We start from the raw sequence: 12404 nt of genomic DNA on the forward strand, positions 1-12404 counted from the left end.
GCTTTGCTCTTGCTCTGCAGAAAATGTGTGAAATGAGGCACTTCTCAATATATGTTATCAGGGCTTACAGTTGGTCTCAGTAAATTTTGTATTTCCATCCTATTAGTAACAGTCTTCTGCCCACTGGGAAAACTGCCTTGATGACCACCAGCTGTTGTGGGTTTAGTGCCATTTTGGCTTCTTGTTCATTTTGGGTTTTTTGGTGTTAATTGGTCTTTGAGCAGTTGTCCTTGCAATAGCTCCAGCATTTTCCATCACCTGTCTGTATTCTTTCAAGCAACAGAATACACAAGATCAAAGGGAAAAGAGAGTCAGCTTTAGTAGTCTATCTCGGTATTGGATACAAATCCCTGGGTGCAATTAGTAGAACAGCTATTTTATACTCTAACTTGGCAAAAATGTGGTAAGAAGGATCAAGAGGCCTACATCAATCTGCTGTGTGGAATTTTAAGTCAGAAACTTCTGGCAAGCAGTTTTATTGTCCTGTAAAAATGAAAAAGCATATTACTGACTCTAACTATGAAATTTAAAAATCAGTGAATGTATAAATCCATGTGCTTAGGAATAAAGAGCAGAAAGTCACTTTGAGGCAACAGTGGTACCATGTACTCTGTACTTGTAAAAGGGAAAGAAATTTGCTGTTAACATTAAAAACATGAAAGAATAAGGAAAAGGGTCTTCCTTTCTTAAGGGCCCACCGGAGGGCCCCAGTAAAGCTGTGGTGTTTTGTTATTAACTGAGACTCTGTGTAGTAACATGAACCCTGCGGCTTAGACCTGTGTTGGTGCTGAGCTCTGTTCCTAACTTTTTGGTTAGTGATTACAGAAGGAGGCTGCAAATTGTTGGATAGAATCGGAACAGTAAAATGTAGTCCATTAATGCATTTAGATATTTACTGAATCTGCCTGCAATAGCTGTGACTGTTAGCTGTTTGGAGTCAGACTTGTTCACCTAGTGGCCTTTTTATTTCTAAGGAGGGTTGGTGTTATAAACACTGACTTAATCAGCTAAGGAGGAGTGGGCTGAAGCAGAAGTGTGTCTTGCTTTCAGTCAACTCTTACACTCCCCTTAGCTGCATTTCTAGCTAAGGAGATTCTGACCTGTATTTAGGCTAGGCATTTTGCTACCCTTGTGTCAAGATTACAGCAAAAATTAATGGTGAATGCCCTTCCTATCTGTGTAATCCTGTCTCACTGTCTTCTGGTGATCTTTTCTGCACCTCTAAAATCAAGCTGGAAGTTAAGTAACTTCATAACTCCTCTGGTACATACAGTGCATGTCATGTTTGTTCAGCTCAGTGAACCAGTCTGCTCCGGGAAGGGCAGATAATGTGAGGAAGGGCACCAAGACTTTTTCCCACTGGTGTGTTTTCCTGGACTTCAATGAAAAAGGCTTCATTTTTTTTGTACTTGGCTATTATCAGATGTTATTGTGTTTGAGTCATATGCTAGCATTTAAATTTGAAGCAGGATGTGATACAATATGCTCAAACTCTGTAACGTTAGTGAGTAACTTTGCCTTGCTGTGCTCGGCACTTGTCAGATACAGTCAGGGACCTTGTTTTAAAGAATGTATAATCCAGGATATTAACATAATTCCTGGAAAACCTCAAATGTGAAAGAAAGTAAGTCTCAGTTTTTGGGAAGACCAGCTCTTCAGAACCAGCATAAACTTCAGGTGTTACTGTTGGAGTACATGAGAATCTGGAAAGTGGAATTCACTAACTTTTCATTAAAAAGATGAAACAACTACTTTCCTTGTCAAAGGGGGTTTGAGTTTTCAAACTTTAGGTCCTTCGATTTATTTATTTATTTATTTTTAGTGTAGCGAACTGCTAGTAAAATTGCTTTTCAGAATTTCCTTCTACGTAGGTCCTTCAAAAGTAACTTAGGAGCCCAGAAGGTTCTGGACAGCAGTCAAAAACTAATCCAAGGTCCAGAAGCAGTAATGCAAGCAGAGTTTGTGGTGATCACTTTAGTTATTACAAGGTCAAGATTTTTTTGGTCCTCCTGGTGCCTCCTTTGGCATCTAGTTATGGTAAGCACTGCAATCTATAAGGCTATCTTCAAGATTTATTTTAAATTTGGGAAATGAGACTTTTAACTGAGTGCACTTACAGATCTTTCACAGTATGTCCCCAGCTTTCAACAATCAAAACGCATTCAGTGCATCTCACTCTGGTTTCCTGTAAACTCGTAAGCTATAAAAACCTGCCCGTAGTCTTTTTTCCCACCACAAGAGATGCCATTATCTAAGCTACTTGTACAGTTGTCCTGAGTCTGCTCTTAATGTGATGAAAAATGGTGAGAAGTGTTAAGGCTGTCTCAGGATGATGTGCAGTTCCTCCTTCAGTTGCTTATGGTAATGAGAACATTAGCTGAGAAATCACCAGACTGTGCAAGTCTGCTGAAGATCCGCAGAAGAACAGGACTTCCCAGCTTTATGCTGATCAGAATCCCACAGCTCACAGCGCTTTGGGGAGATTTTGTGATCTTGTGGCATTTGGGAAGAAGAGTAGGAGAAGCTGGGGAGAGCAGCCGCTTGTTTCTTCCAAACAGTTTTGATTCCTGGTGGGCCAAATCAGTGACTATCGTGCAGTGAGTGCGTAGAAAGCATGCTCACGGTATCCTGTAGCACCATAACGGTAGAACCATGCAAATTGAGGCTGGAAGGGAAGTCTTGAGATGATCAATCCTCTGCTCTGTAGCAGGTGCAATTAGATGAGGTTGTCCTGGACCTTGTCCAGTTGAGTTTTGAGTATCTCCAAGGATGGAGATCCTGCAGTCTCTCTGGCCTCCTTCTCCAGCATTTGAACACCCTCATGATTTAAAAAACAAATGAACAAAAACCCCAGCAAACAAAACCTTTACCTGTTATCTAATTGGAATTTTTGAGTTTCTGACAGTGATCCTTACTACATGCTTCTGACAAGCCTGGCTTTGTCATTTCTGTACCCTCCAAGGAGGTAGTTGAAGGTAGCAATAAGGTCCTCCTCATTCTTTTCTTCAGACCAGATAACCTCTGTACCTTCAGGCTCATCTCGTGTGACATACTCCAGGCCCATTTGCATTTTTGTGTGGTCACAGTGTGCCCTCGGCGCATCCCACTCTGTTCTGTAGCAACACACGTTGCCTAAGCAGTCCCTGGCTGTCTTCCTCCCTGTAGCTTATGCTCTAAGGTATAACGTGCGAAAAGGGGGTTTATGTTAATTTTCCTCATTTTTTAGTGGGGAATCTTCCATAGTAAATGGGAAGGGACCTGGGAGGCTGCTGTTCCTCAAGATGCTATGTGGCGACAGTAGTGAGGGGCAGGCTCAGGTCCCCACTGGGTCCTGCTGTAAAAACAAAGAAAAAATTTTGGAATCGTTCTTGGCCCAAGTATTTGCTATCTGCCTGTGATTTACAACCCTCCTATGCTATTCTGTATTGTATGCTGTTGTTTGTCCACAGAGTTAGACAAAAGGAGCTAACACAATAAGGGTAATACAGGCACTGTAGTAAAAGTCCTTTGAACATTTGAGTGCCTGACCTTACAACCGTGGTGTTCTTGTATTGTGGCTTTGTTTGGTTTAATTTTATCCTTTGAGAGAAACTCTTCTAAGCTCTGGGTGATTTTAATTAAACTCTTAGAACTCTAAACAAAATATCCTGTCAAAGTTCCAGATCATCCTTCTCCTCTCATGTGGTTGTATTTCATGGAATTATAAATACTTACCTATCTTTTCTATGATTCTATGGTTTTGGTTGTTACATATTATTCTTAGTGTTTATCTCAGCATGATACCACTCCCAATACAATCTGCACATATTTTTTAGCGCCTTTTTTTTTTTTTTTGCCTACACCCATTCAATTACATTTGGAAATTCATACCCACCTCTGAAAGTCTTAGGATATGTGGCAGCTTTGGGATAGAAAAGACCGTGTTAATGCATAGTTAGGAAGTTAAGTTTAAGCATGTGTTTATGATAATAAAATATCCCACAAACTTTGGGTCAGTGTTTAGAGTTGATGGGTCAGCTCTGAAAACTTATTTTGGTCTCCTCTGCACGATGAACAAACTTTTAACTGCAAAATAGATTAACAGGGACATGGTTTTGTAAATCTGTAGTATCACAGAATACAGCCTGTATGCACGTTAACTTCTAATACTCACAGAACCCAGGCCATGTGTCTTAGTTAAAATTAATGCCTAAAATTCTTAGCAGCAGTCACGTCATCTTTGTTTCTCCAGTCTGACATGCAGTTCAAATGGCAGTACCCCTTTCCAAATCTGGGTGTTTTATCAAGTCTGGATAGATAGTTCTTAAAGCAGTTAATATCCAGTAATGTAAAAAATGAGCTAATTAAGATTATTTATGTTCTCTTTTGTTGTTGTTGGTTGAGTTTTTGATTTGTTTTCAGTTTCTGTCTTACCTGTCCCCATGATAATGAGGTGCTCGTGGCATTCTGTTTGGCTGTTTGCACAGTGGAGATACACTTGGTTTCTAAAATCTGTGACAGCATCTAATGAGCCCTGGGCAGGGAAGGTGCAAGCCACCTTGCACTAGGCAAATGCTAATGTCTTGTGTCAAAGAGGGAGTTACTTTTCCCTGGAGGCTTGGAAAGGGACTTGAAAGAACCACCCCTTCACATTTTCATTTCTCATTTTTATGCACTTCTTTTCCAAACAGCATCTCCTATGCTTAATATAGTTTAAAATCATGCCAGACTAGGCCATTCTAAACTGTATTGATGTTTCCCAAACTCTCCTGGGGTATCCCTAAAAGAGCGCTATATTCTATTGTTTGAGGACTGGGAGAAATGTGAGGGGACCTGGAAAGAAATTCAGAATATAGAAAACAGAAGGATAATGTGGGAGCTGAGAGTGAGGATGGTCCTTATGAGTCAGGTATTGGACTGGCTCTGGATCATTTGTGAAACCCTCGGCTGCCTGTGTAACTGTTGGCAAGTCGCATAATTTCTTGGGTTCTCATCCTTGCTTTATAGGTGAGCAGTTAGCGGTCCCAACTTTCTCTTTATCCATCACATCTATTTACTGAGCAACACAGAATAAAAACTAGTAAAAAATTAGAAAGATGTTTTTCTTACATCTTCTCTGTCAAGCATGCACATCATTTAGAAACTCTGAGCTAGCTGAGGTTCTCCCAGGAGACGCAACGGTTATTAACAGCATGACAAAAATACATTTCAGATAGCCTGTGCAGAAATGCCAGCAATTTTGAAATAGTATTCAGGCAATGGCAAGGCCGTTTAGATACAAAAAAAGCTTTACAACTGTTCCAAATACTTACTAGTGGAAGACTGTTAACAGACGGGGGAAAAAATGGGGAGGTGTCCAAAACCAGCAATCCACCCTGGTGAGAAATCCAGCTGCTGGGAAGCGGAATGGTGCTGGAATTCATACCAGGTTGTTGTCTCTGGACACCAGTCAATGGTCTCCATCTTTTATATCACCCTCCCATTAGCCATAAGGATTCGGTGTTTTTCAACTCCTTTTCTCTTGGCGGCTGGATAAGGAGAAGGAGCTTTTTCTCTCAATTCCTCGCTGAAGAACCGTTTCAGAGCTGTTGTCTGGGGGAGGAACATCATTACTCTACCCTGCTCCTGCCTCCTGAAGGTCACCGTTGGGCAGAGAAAAATCGACTTGTCTACCCTTCCTCCAGCTGCTTAGCTCCTGCTGTATGGTTGTTTACTGCTGGGCCCTGAGCTGCTTATCTTCATAGTCTTCCTCCCCTCTGATTAACTTTAGGATTTACCTCTAGAATCAATAAGTGCTTTCTTCGGCACAGTGTTGGGAAACCAGCATGTTTGAAAATCTTGAGAAAGACGCCCCATTCCCCCCTCCCCTGCAAATTTGAGATGACTATAAAAAGAGAGAACTAAAGAAAAAAATAATTGGGAATTCTTTTCCTTGATGTTAGTAGTACTTTTATGATTGTGTTTTTTGAGATTTTCCACATAGCCTCAAGGAATGGGGAAGCTGTTTTTTTGGACGTTAAGATTTCAGGTAACAGCTACAAGATTCCAGCTGCTCGGGCCTCGGGCTTCATGATACTCACCGATTTATATGCGCTAATGTTAAGAGATTTGGCAGCACTTCAAGCAACCGAGTGAAAACAACGTGTTTATTCTAAGCTTCGCTCTTGCCCTTTGACTCGATAGCGGCTGTGCGACTGGCCTGGCTGCTCAGCTCCGCTCTGCCAGAGCATGGGAAAAGTAGGAGCAGCAGCAAAGAGACAGCTGGCTGGCTGCTGACTTAGAAAGACATCATTGCGTCATGCCACGCTTGGTAAGTTATCTTTGCAATCAGAAGGGCCAGGATTTTCCCCCTTTTATAAAGTGGGAGGTAGGTGCTGCACAAATTGACCATGGGGATTCGGCCGTGTTGATTAAAGGGTCCCGTTGGTCAGTGGCAAGGTGGTTTTTCAGCTCTGAAATGTAATGCTTTTCTGACCCTTAAAAAAAAAGGTCTCTGCTGGACACCTTTAGAATCCCCTTTAAATGAACTGTTTGTAACCTTATTAGGATTTTTTCATTTTTAATATGTGGATTGTTTGAATGGAAATATTAAAGCCAGCACAAGCAATAAAGATGGGATTGCCAGTAAAATAAACAGTTTGGCCTCTGACTGCACAGAGGAAGCAGATCAAGTCGAGAAAACATTTCCTAAAAGTCACTTCTCTTAACTGTAAGACTATTCTAATAGCTGCTGCTTATTTAAAACCTGCACTATTTTGTAGCTTACTAATCCAAGCATTTAACTCAATGTGGAAGTGCAAATTAATTGACACTGCTTCCAAAGCAATACTGATATTATGAAGGGCACTAAACTGATACATGAAATACAGAGTAAAAGTCAATGGGAAGCAAAAGAGTTGTATTTCTGAGACTCCAAAAAGAGTTTGCAAATGGTAGGTAATGAACAAATGAATGAAATAGTATTTACATGCCGATGGGTTGCTAGGAAAATTCTGGCTCTGCGTGAATCTTATGGAAAAGTTATGATAGATTTGTCCCATGCCAGACTTTTGCCTTGTCTCTTTAAAACTCTTATGGTGAAACTCATAGGGAGGTATGTCTTGCCCAGTTCGCGTTTACTGTTGTAAAAGTATACATATGTAGAAGACTCAACTGGTAGGGAATCACATATGGGACTCCATCCTTGAAGTCACTAAGCCGGTGAGTGTATTTTACACCTATTTATGTTGAGCAGGCTCAGCAACTTGCATGAGGAATGTAATGTCCTGAAGGGCTGACTTCATAATTTGTGGCTGTGTATATATTTCCTTCATGAAACCACATTTATGTTTCTTTATTATCATCATTATTTTAAAGGTTTTTAACTACTCACAACTCCCGTTTCTTTTTCCATATGCCCTGCTACCCTGTCTTCAGCATTCTGACTTTTTAGATTTCAAATCTTGGCTAATGGTGTTGAGGATCAGGTTGCCGGCTGTGGACATCTGGATGAGTTTGAGATCTGTGCATACTGTAATCAAATCTCTTAACTATACATTTTGGGGTCCATGTTTTCATTCTTCCTCTGCATTTCTCATTGTTTTGTATCCTCTCTATTTGTATGAGTGTATGCAGACTCATGCAATTGCATAAAAATGGTTTCCTTATGTATGGTATGAATTTTTATAGCTTTACATTCACTTTCTTTCTTTCTTTCTTTCCATCATCCCATTTTGTGTTTAAATAGGTAGAATAAGTTAGGTAATATGTACACAGGGACTGCTCCACCATGGACTGGAGCTCTAAGTATCTCTGTTAACACATGCTGTAGCCAAAGAAGTTTACAGCATGCAGAGGGAAAAGGTTATTGTTAGTGTAACTGAATAAGTATTAGGGTTAATATATAATGTATAGGTCTATGTAATGGATAGTTTTTATTCATCATAAAATGTTCAAATGACTTGCAGATGTATGACTGCTGCAGCTGTTGCAGACCTTGTAATGGCATTAGGCTCTGACTCAGAAAGCAGCTTGTTTGCCAAGAGATTCTGGCAGCGGCTACGGCTGTGATATTCCCATTGAAAAAAGTATTGTCAGCAGCAGAGGTGGTGATACAAAACTGAACTGGAGTATGAGAAAAGGGCAAGGCTGGGTCTAGGTACAACAGGAAAATAAGGGTTCTGAAAGCTTTCACTTGTTTGACGTTTAATTGTATCAGCAGCATCCTACCACTGCGGGGTCTGCTAGGGGAGAAGCTGGAATTTATAGTCACCACAGGTTCTGGCTACACGCAGCTTATGTTGTACTAATTGGGGAAAAACACAAAGCACCAAACCTTTGATAAGGTAAAACTTTGCTCCTGAGTTTTAAAAAGAAAGAGCAAGCTACAGTACCTACAAGTAGATAGAATTGAATCTCACTGTGCAAACACAGTTTGTCGTGCAAACTGTGCTGCAGCTTTCTGCCTTTCGAGGCTGTAGAGTCAGGGAATATGCTTCCTTAGCAGGTAAAGGAAGGCCATCATCCTATGGATGCATACAGTACTCTGAAATAGCACTGAGGAATAAAATAAAAAAATTAAAAAATCCCCTGCATGTTTTGTGATTGTTTTCCTAGCTCTGATTGAAGTAAAGAAAATAATGAAGACTGACATCCAAAATAGGCACACATTTTATACGTGGGATGTCATACTGAGATAAACATGCTGGATTTGATACAGCTTTTTGATTTCTGTGTGACTGGAAAAGCAGAAGCATGATGATTTTTAGAAGAGAATTGGAGAAGGCAGTGCAAAAGAAAAGCACAATTTTGACAGGCTTCGGTAGTGATACTCAGAAAGCAGGCCTGAGGGAAGCAAACGCAAACCCTAGACACAGCTGAACTGTAAATCTCTGAAATGGTGAGGGAGCATAACAAAAGTCACCTCTTAATGAAAAGCGGGTTTTGTCACTGCCTTTTCTGATGCTTTAAACTACTTACGGAGTGTATGGGTTAGTTATGAAATGGACTGCAACGCCGACTCTTGCTTTCTACGAACAGTTACAAAGCCATAAGCAGTATTGTTTCTGGCACTTTGAAAGGCCTCTGCTGATTCCAGTGTGTTCTTTCTGACCCTGTTCAATGCCATATTTATGAAAGTAAAGCTACCAAAATATACAGATTATTAGGAAAGAGATGCAATCTACATGACCTTCACTGATTAGATTTAAAAAACAAAAACTCCAACCCTTAATGATGTGACTTATGCCTTACGTGAGTAAAAGGGAATAGATTGCTAATAGCCCTCTTCTCTGGGGTTCAAAATTCCTTGGATAAGAAAGAAAAAGCCAGCCAGCATGACTGCATTGGCTGTTGGCTGGGGCTGTGAGCTGGGACCGAGGTCTCCCCTCTCCCTGGTAAGCGTGTTGCTCACTAGACCAGGGTTACTCCTTTAGTCTGGATGAGTCTTGGAGAACTCTACCAAGGTCCCATCAGCGGGGAGCAGTGTGCGCACTGTTGAGCACACCAAGCGATTCACCCTGCCTCAGGGGCTGCACTTCAGGTCCTTCCTAAGAGCACCAAGTGAGGCATGGGGCTTTCTGATGGATGCAGGACTCGGCTTGGACATAGAGCACGAGAGCAATCAGGGCATGGTACAGGGAAAATTTCAGTATTGCTGCTAGCATAGTGCTCGCTCTCAAGCTAATTTGCCTTGTCTCTCATCCCACAAACTAACCTGGGCACAGCATGAGGCTGGTATCACTTCTACTGCTTCCAGATCCAAAGCTGTTTCACACAGAGCCAGTATCTGGATCTCTGTACCTTATTGCTCTGCAAGCTGTTGACATATCCTTTCTTTCCTAGAATGTTTTCTCATCAATAAATGTTAGAAAAAATTGTACAGAAAGTCTCCTGTATCTCCTCTTTCTTGTAAGGAAAGACTGACTTAGGTAATCTGACTCCAGGAGAGACTCACTGGCTGGCAAAAGGACATTATAGAATTGCAGTCTGTAAATGGGTTCAAAAAAGGGAATAGAGAAATTAATGGAGGAGAAGTCTGCCAGTGGCCATTGAATACAATGGTCTGATTGCAACTTCTGATTCAGAAAGGTGCTAACCTATCAACCCCAGGAGCTCCTAAGATACACCAGAGGAAGGCTGACCCAGTTGTTCTTATGTTTCTTACACTCTTTCTTCACTAAGCACGTACTACTGGCCACTGTTGGACTAAAGGTAGTTTGACCCACACATATATGAAGAAGGAAGGAGGGAGGGAGGGAAGGGAGGAAGGAAGGAAGGAAGGAAGGACGGACTGCCCTGCAATTAAGAATTGGGTGCCAGCTAGGTCCATCCAGGCTGTCATGCATGCTTGTATTATCCTTGTACTCGGGTGACAACAGTCCTCCATGTTGAGGAAGAGCCCAAAGGTGTTAATGGGAAAGCTGCCCCAAACATCAACCATCGGCTGATCCAGAGCCTGGTCCAGGTGTGTGACTGCTCCAAAGAGGAAGGGCTTCAGCTAGATGTGGTGGTAGGAGTGTGTGTCACACCTGGAATGACTGGACAGATGTGGGACTGCAGGTTGTGGTGTGAGTACTGCAGTGTGGACCATCAGAGACAGGCTTGCCTACTTTCAGCCCAGGGCTGGGTGTGCATGATAGTTTCCACAAATCCCAACTCGGCAGAGACGAGAAGGGGAATTTTTGTGGAACACTTCTGCCCTTGGCACTTCCTATTTGCTTTTAGCTCAGCGCAGACGTTTGTGTGTAGCTCAGCTTTTCTTTTGCTTTGTGCTAGGAGCTCAGGTGCCTGGCTAGACAGTTGCATTAGGCAGCAAAGTACCTAATCCTCTCTGAAGGCCACCTAATCCTCTCAGCTTAATGGCCTTCTACTCCTTCACATACTCCCTTCTTTATTTTTTCTCTATTTGCTCAGCAATTGAATTCTTTCCTCTTCCATTCGCAAAACAGTGTCGGGAGCAGGTTGGCTGGCCGGCCATTCTCGTTCCCTGTTACCAACGCCTCTCAGTTCTTCTAGGCTCCAAAATGCAGAAACACATAAAAGCAGCTGGAAGTAAATGAGTAATGGAGAGGAAAGACAGGTCTCTATGGACTGAAGAAAGTGGTCTGTAGACCAGTGTTTGAGAACCTCTCATTAATGCTTCCTGGTTATTTTTTCTTCATTTCACTTTGCCAAATCCAAATACTGCTCAAGCCGGTGGGAATTGTTCCACTGACTTCTGTGAGAGCTGGATCTAGCCCCTGGTCTGGAAGGTAAAACTAGTCTCACTGTTTTTCTTTTATTTCAGTTGGTTTCACTTTCTGCTTCTCAACTCCTAGAAGAACATGAATGCATTCATAGTCCTCCATGGTGGGATTCATACAAAATATTCTCTTTATGTTTTTCATAACATAAAAATCAAGATGTGTATTAGCAATTCCACTTCTGTCCTTCTGACTCTGCTTTTCTGCCCCTCTGCCCTGTTTTTTGCTCCCCTTCTCCCGCACGCTCTTCAACAATGAGGTAAATGAAAAGGTCTTTTTAAGTATAGCACATTTTTGAAGAAATTTTGCAGTCAAACAAGATGCTCTCAACTTTTGGCATCATTAAAAGCAGGCAGTTTGCCCTCAGAAGGTAATCTGTTTATAGTATCACCAGTGGAAAAAAGATAGGTTGGGTTGTGAAAGATGTTTGTTCCATCACCATGGAACTCCTCGCGCAGTTCCCAGGGCAAGGCATTGCACATGGGGAGGTGACAGTGGATTTCTACATCACAGCTCAGTCTTCAGCTTCTAAGTGGAAGCTGTACTTTTGTGATAAGCTCTTCTTCCTAAAATAGCAGTTTGTTCAAATTAAGATCTCCGATAGCAGAAAGCGAGCGATGTAGAGTGTGGTACTACAGAACATACAGAAGGGAACATTATCTTATAGAGCTTTGGGGTTTTATCCTCCAGATCGCCTAAAATTCTTTCCAAGTAATGTGTTAAGATATTGGTAATGCAGTGACTCAACCATATAAACAGATGGAGTGAGTAGTATGCAGCCAGTGATTCAGCTAACATACAGCTCTGGAAATTCAAATTTGATTTAACAAGAGGAGAAATGTTGAATAAGACATTTATAATTTTTCCTTTTTTGAAGGAGGCTTTAAGTACCTTGTTTTTTCTACTGAACAGAGGGGGTGGAACAGCACAGGACAATAATTGCTCATCAAAAGGATGGCACCTCAATCTCTACACAGAAACTCCTTGCAGTAGTACTGCACAGCAGTGCCAGCTCCTGGTCTGAGCCCAAGTGCGGCTGCGGGACATCAGCTCTTAATTTCTCCAGAGAGAGTGTTCCCGGCTGACTTACACAGATCTCCATGATCTAGTTCAAGCAAAACTTGACATTTATTTAGACTGAGTTAACTCATTAATTTCAGCTTTAAAATCTTAAAAGCCATATCCATTATAAAATGTCACACA

At 41.6% G+C, this 12404-nt stretch overlaps 1 protein-coding gene across 1 annotated transcript in view; it reads left to right on the plus strand.

The window, feature by feature from the left end:
* The first annotated feature begins 6157 nt into the window (after positions 1-6157).
* The window catches only part of PKNOX1 (PBX/knotted 1 homeobox 1), a 62392-nt gene continuing 56145 nt past the window's right edge, over positions 6158-12404 (plus strand). Inside the window, exon 1 of the mRNA XM_075772936.1 lies at positions 6158-6289. The gene's annotated coding sequence lies outside the window, so the exon portion shown is untranslated. The remainder of the gene's footprint in view (positions 6290-12404) is intronic.

The sequence above is a fragment of the Balearica regulorum genome, chromosome 1 (genome assembly GCF_011004875.1).
Source record: "Balearica regulorum gibbericeps isolate bBalReg1 chromosome 1, bBalReg1.pri, whole genome shotgun sequence".
In the NCBI taxonomy this organism is placed as follows: domain Eukaryota; kingdom Metazoa; phylum Chordata; class Aves; order Gruiformes; family Gruidae; genus Balearica; species Balearica regulorum.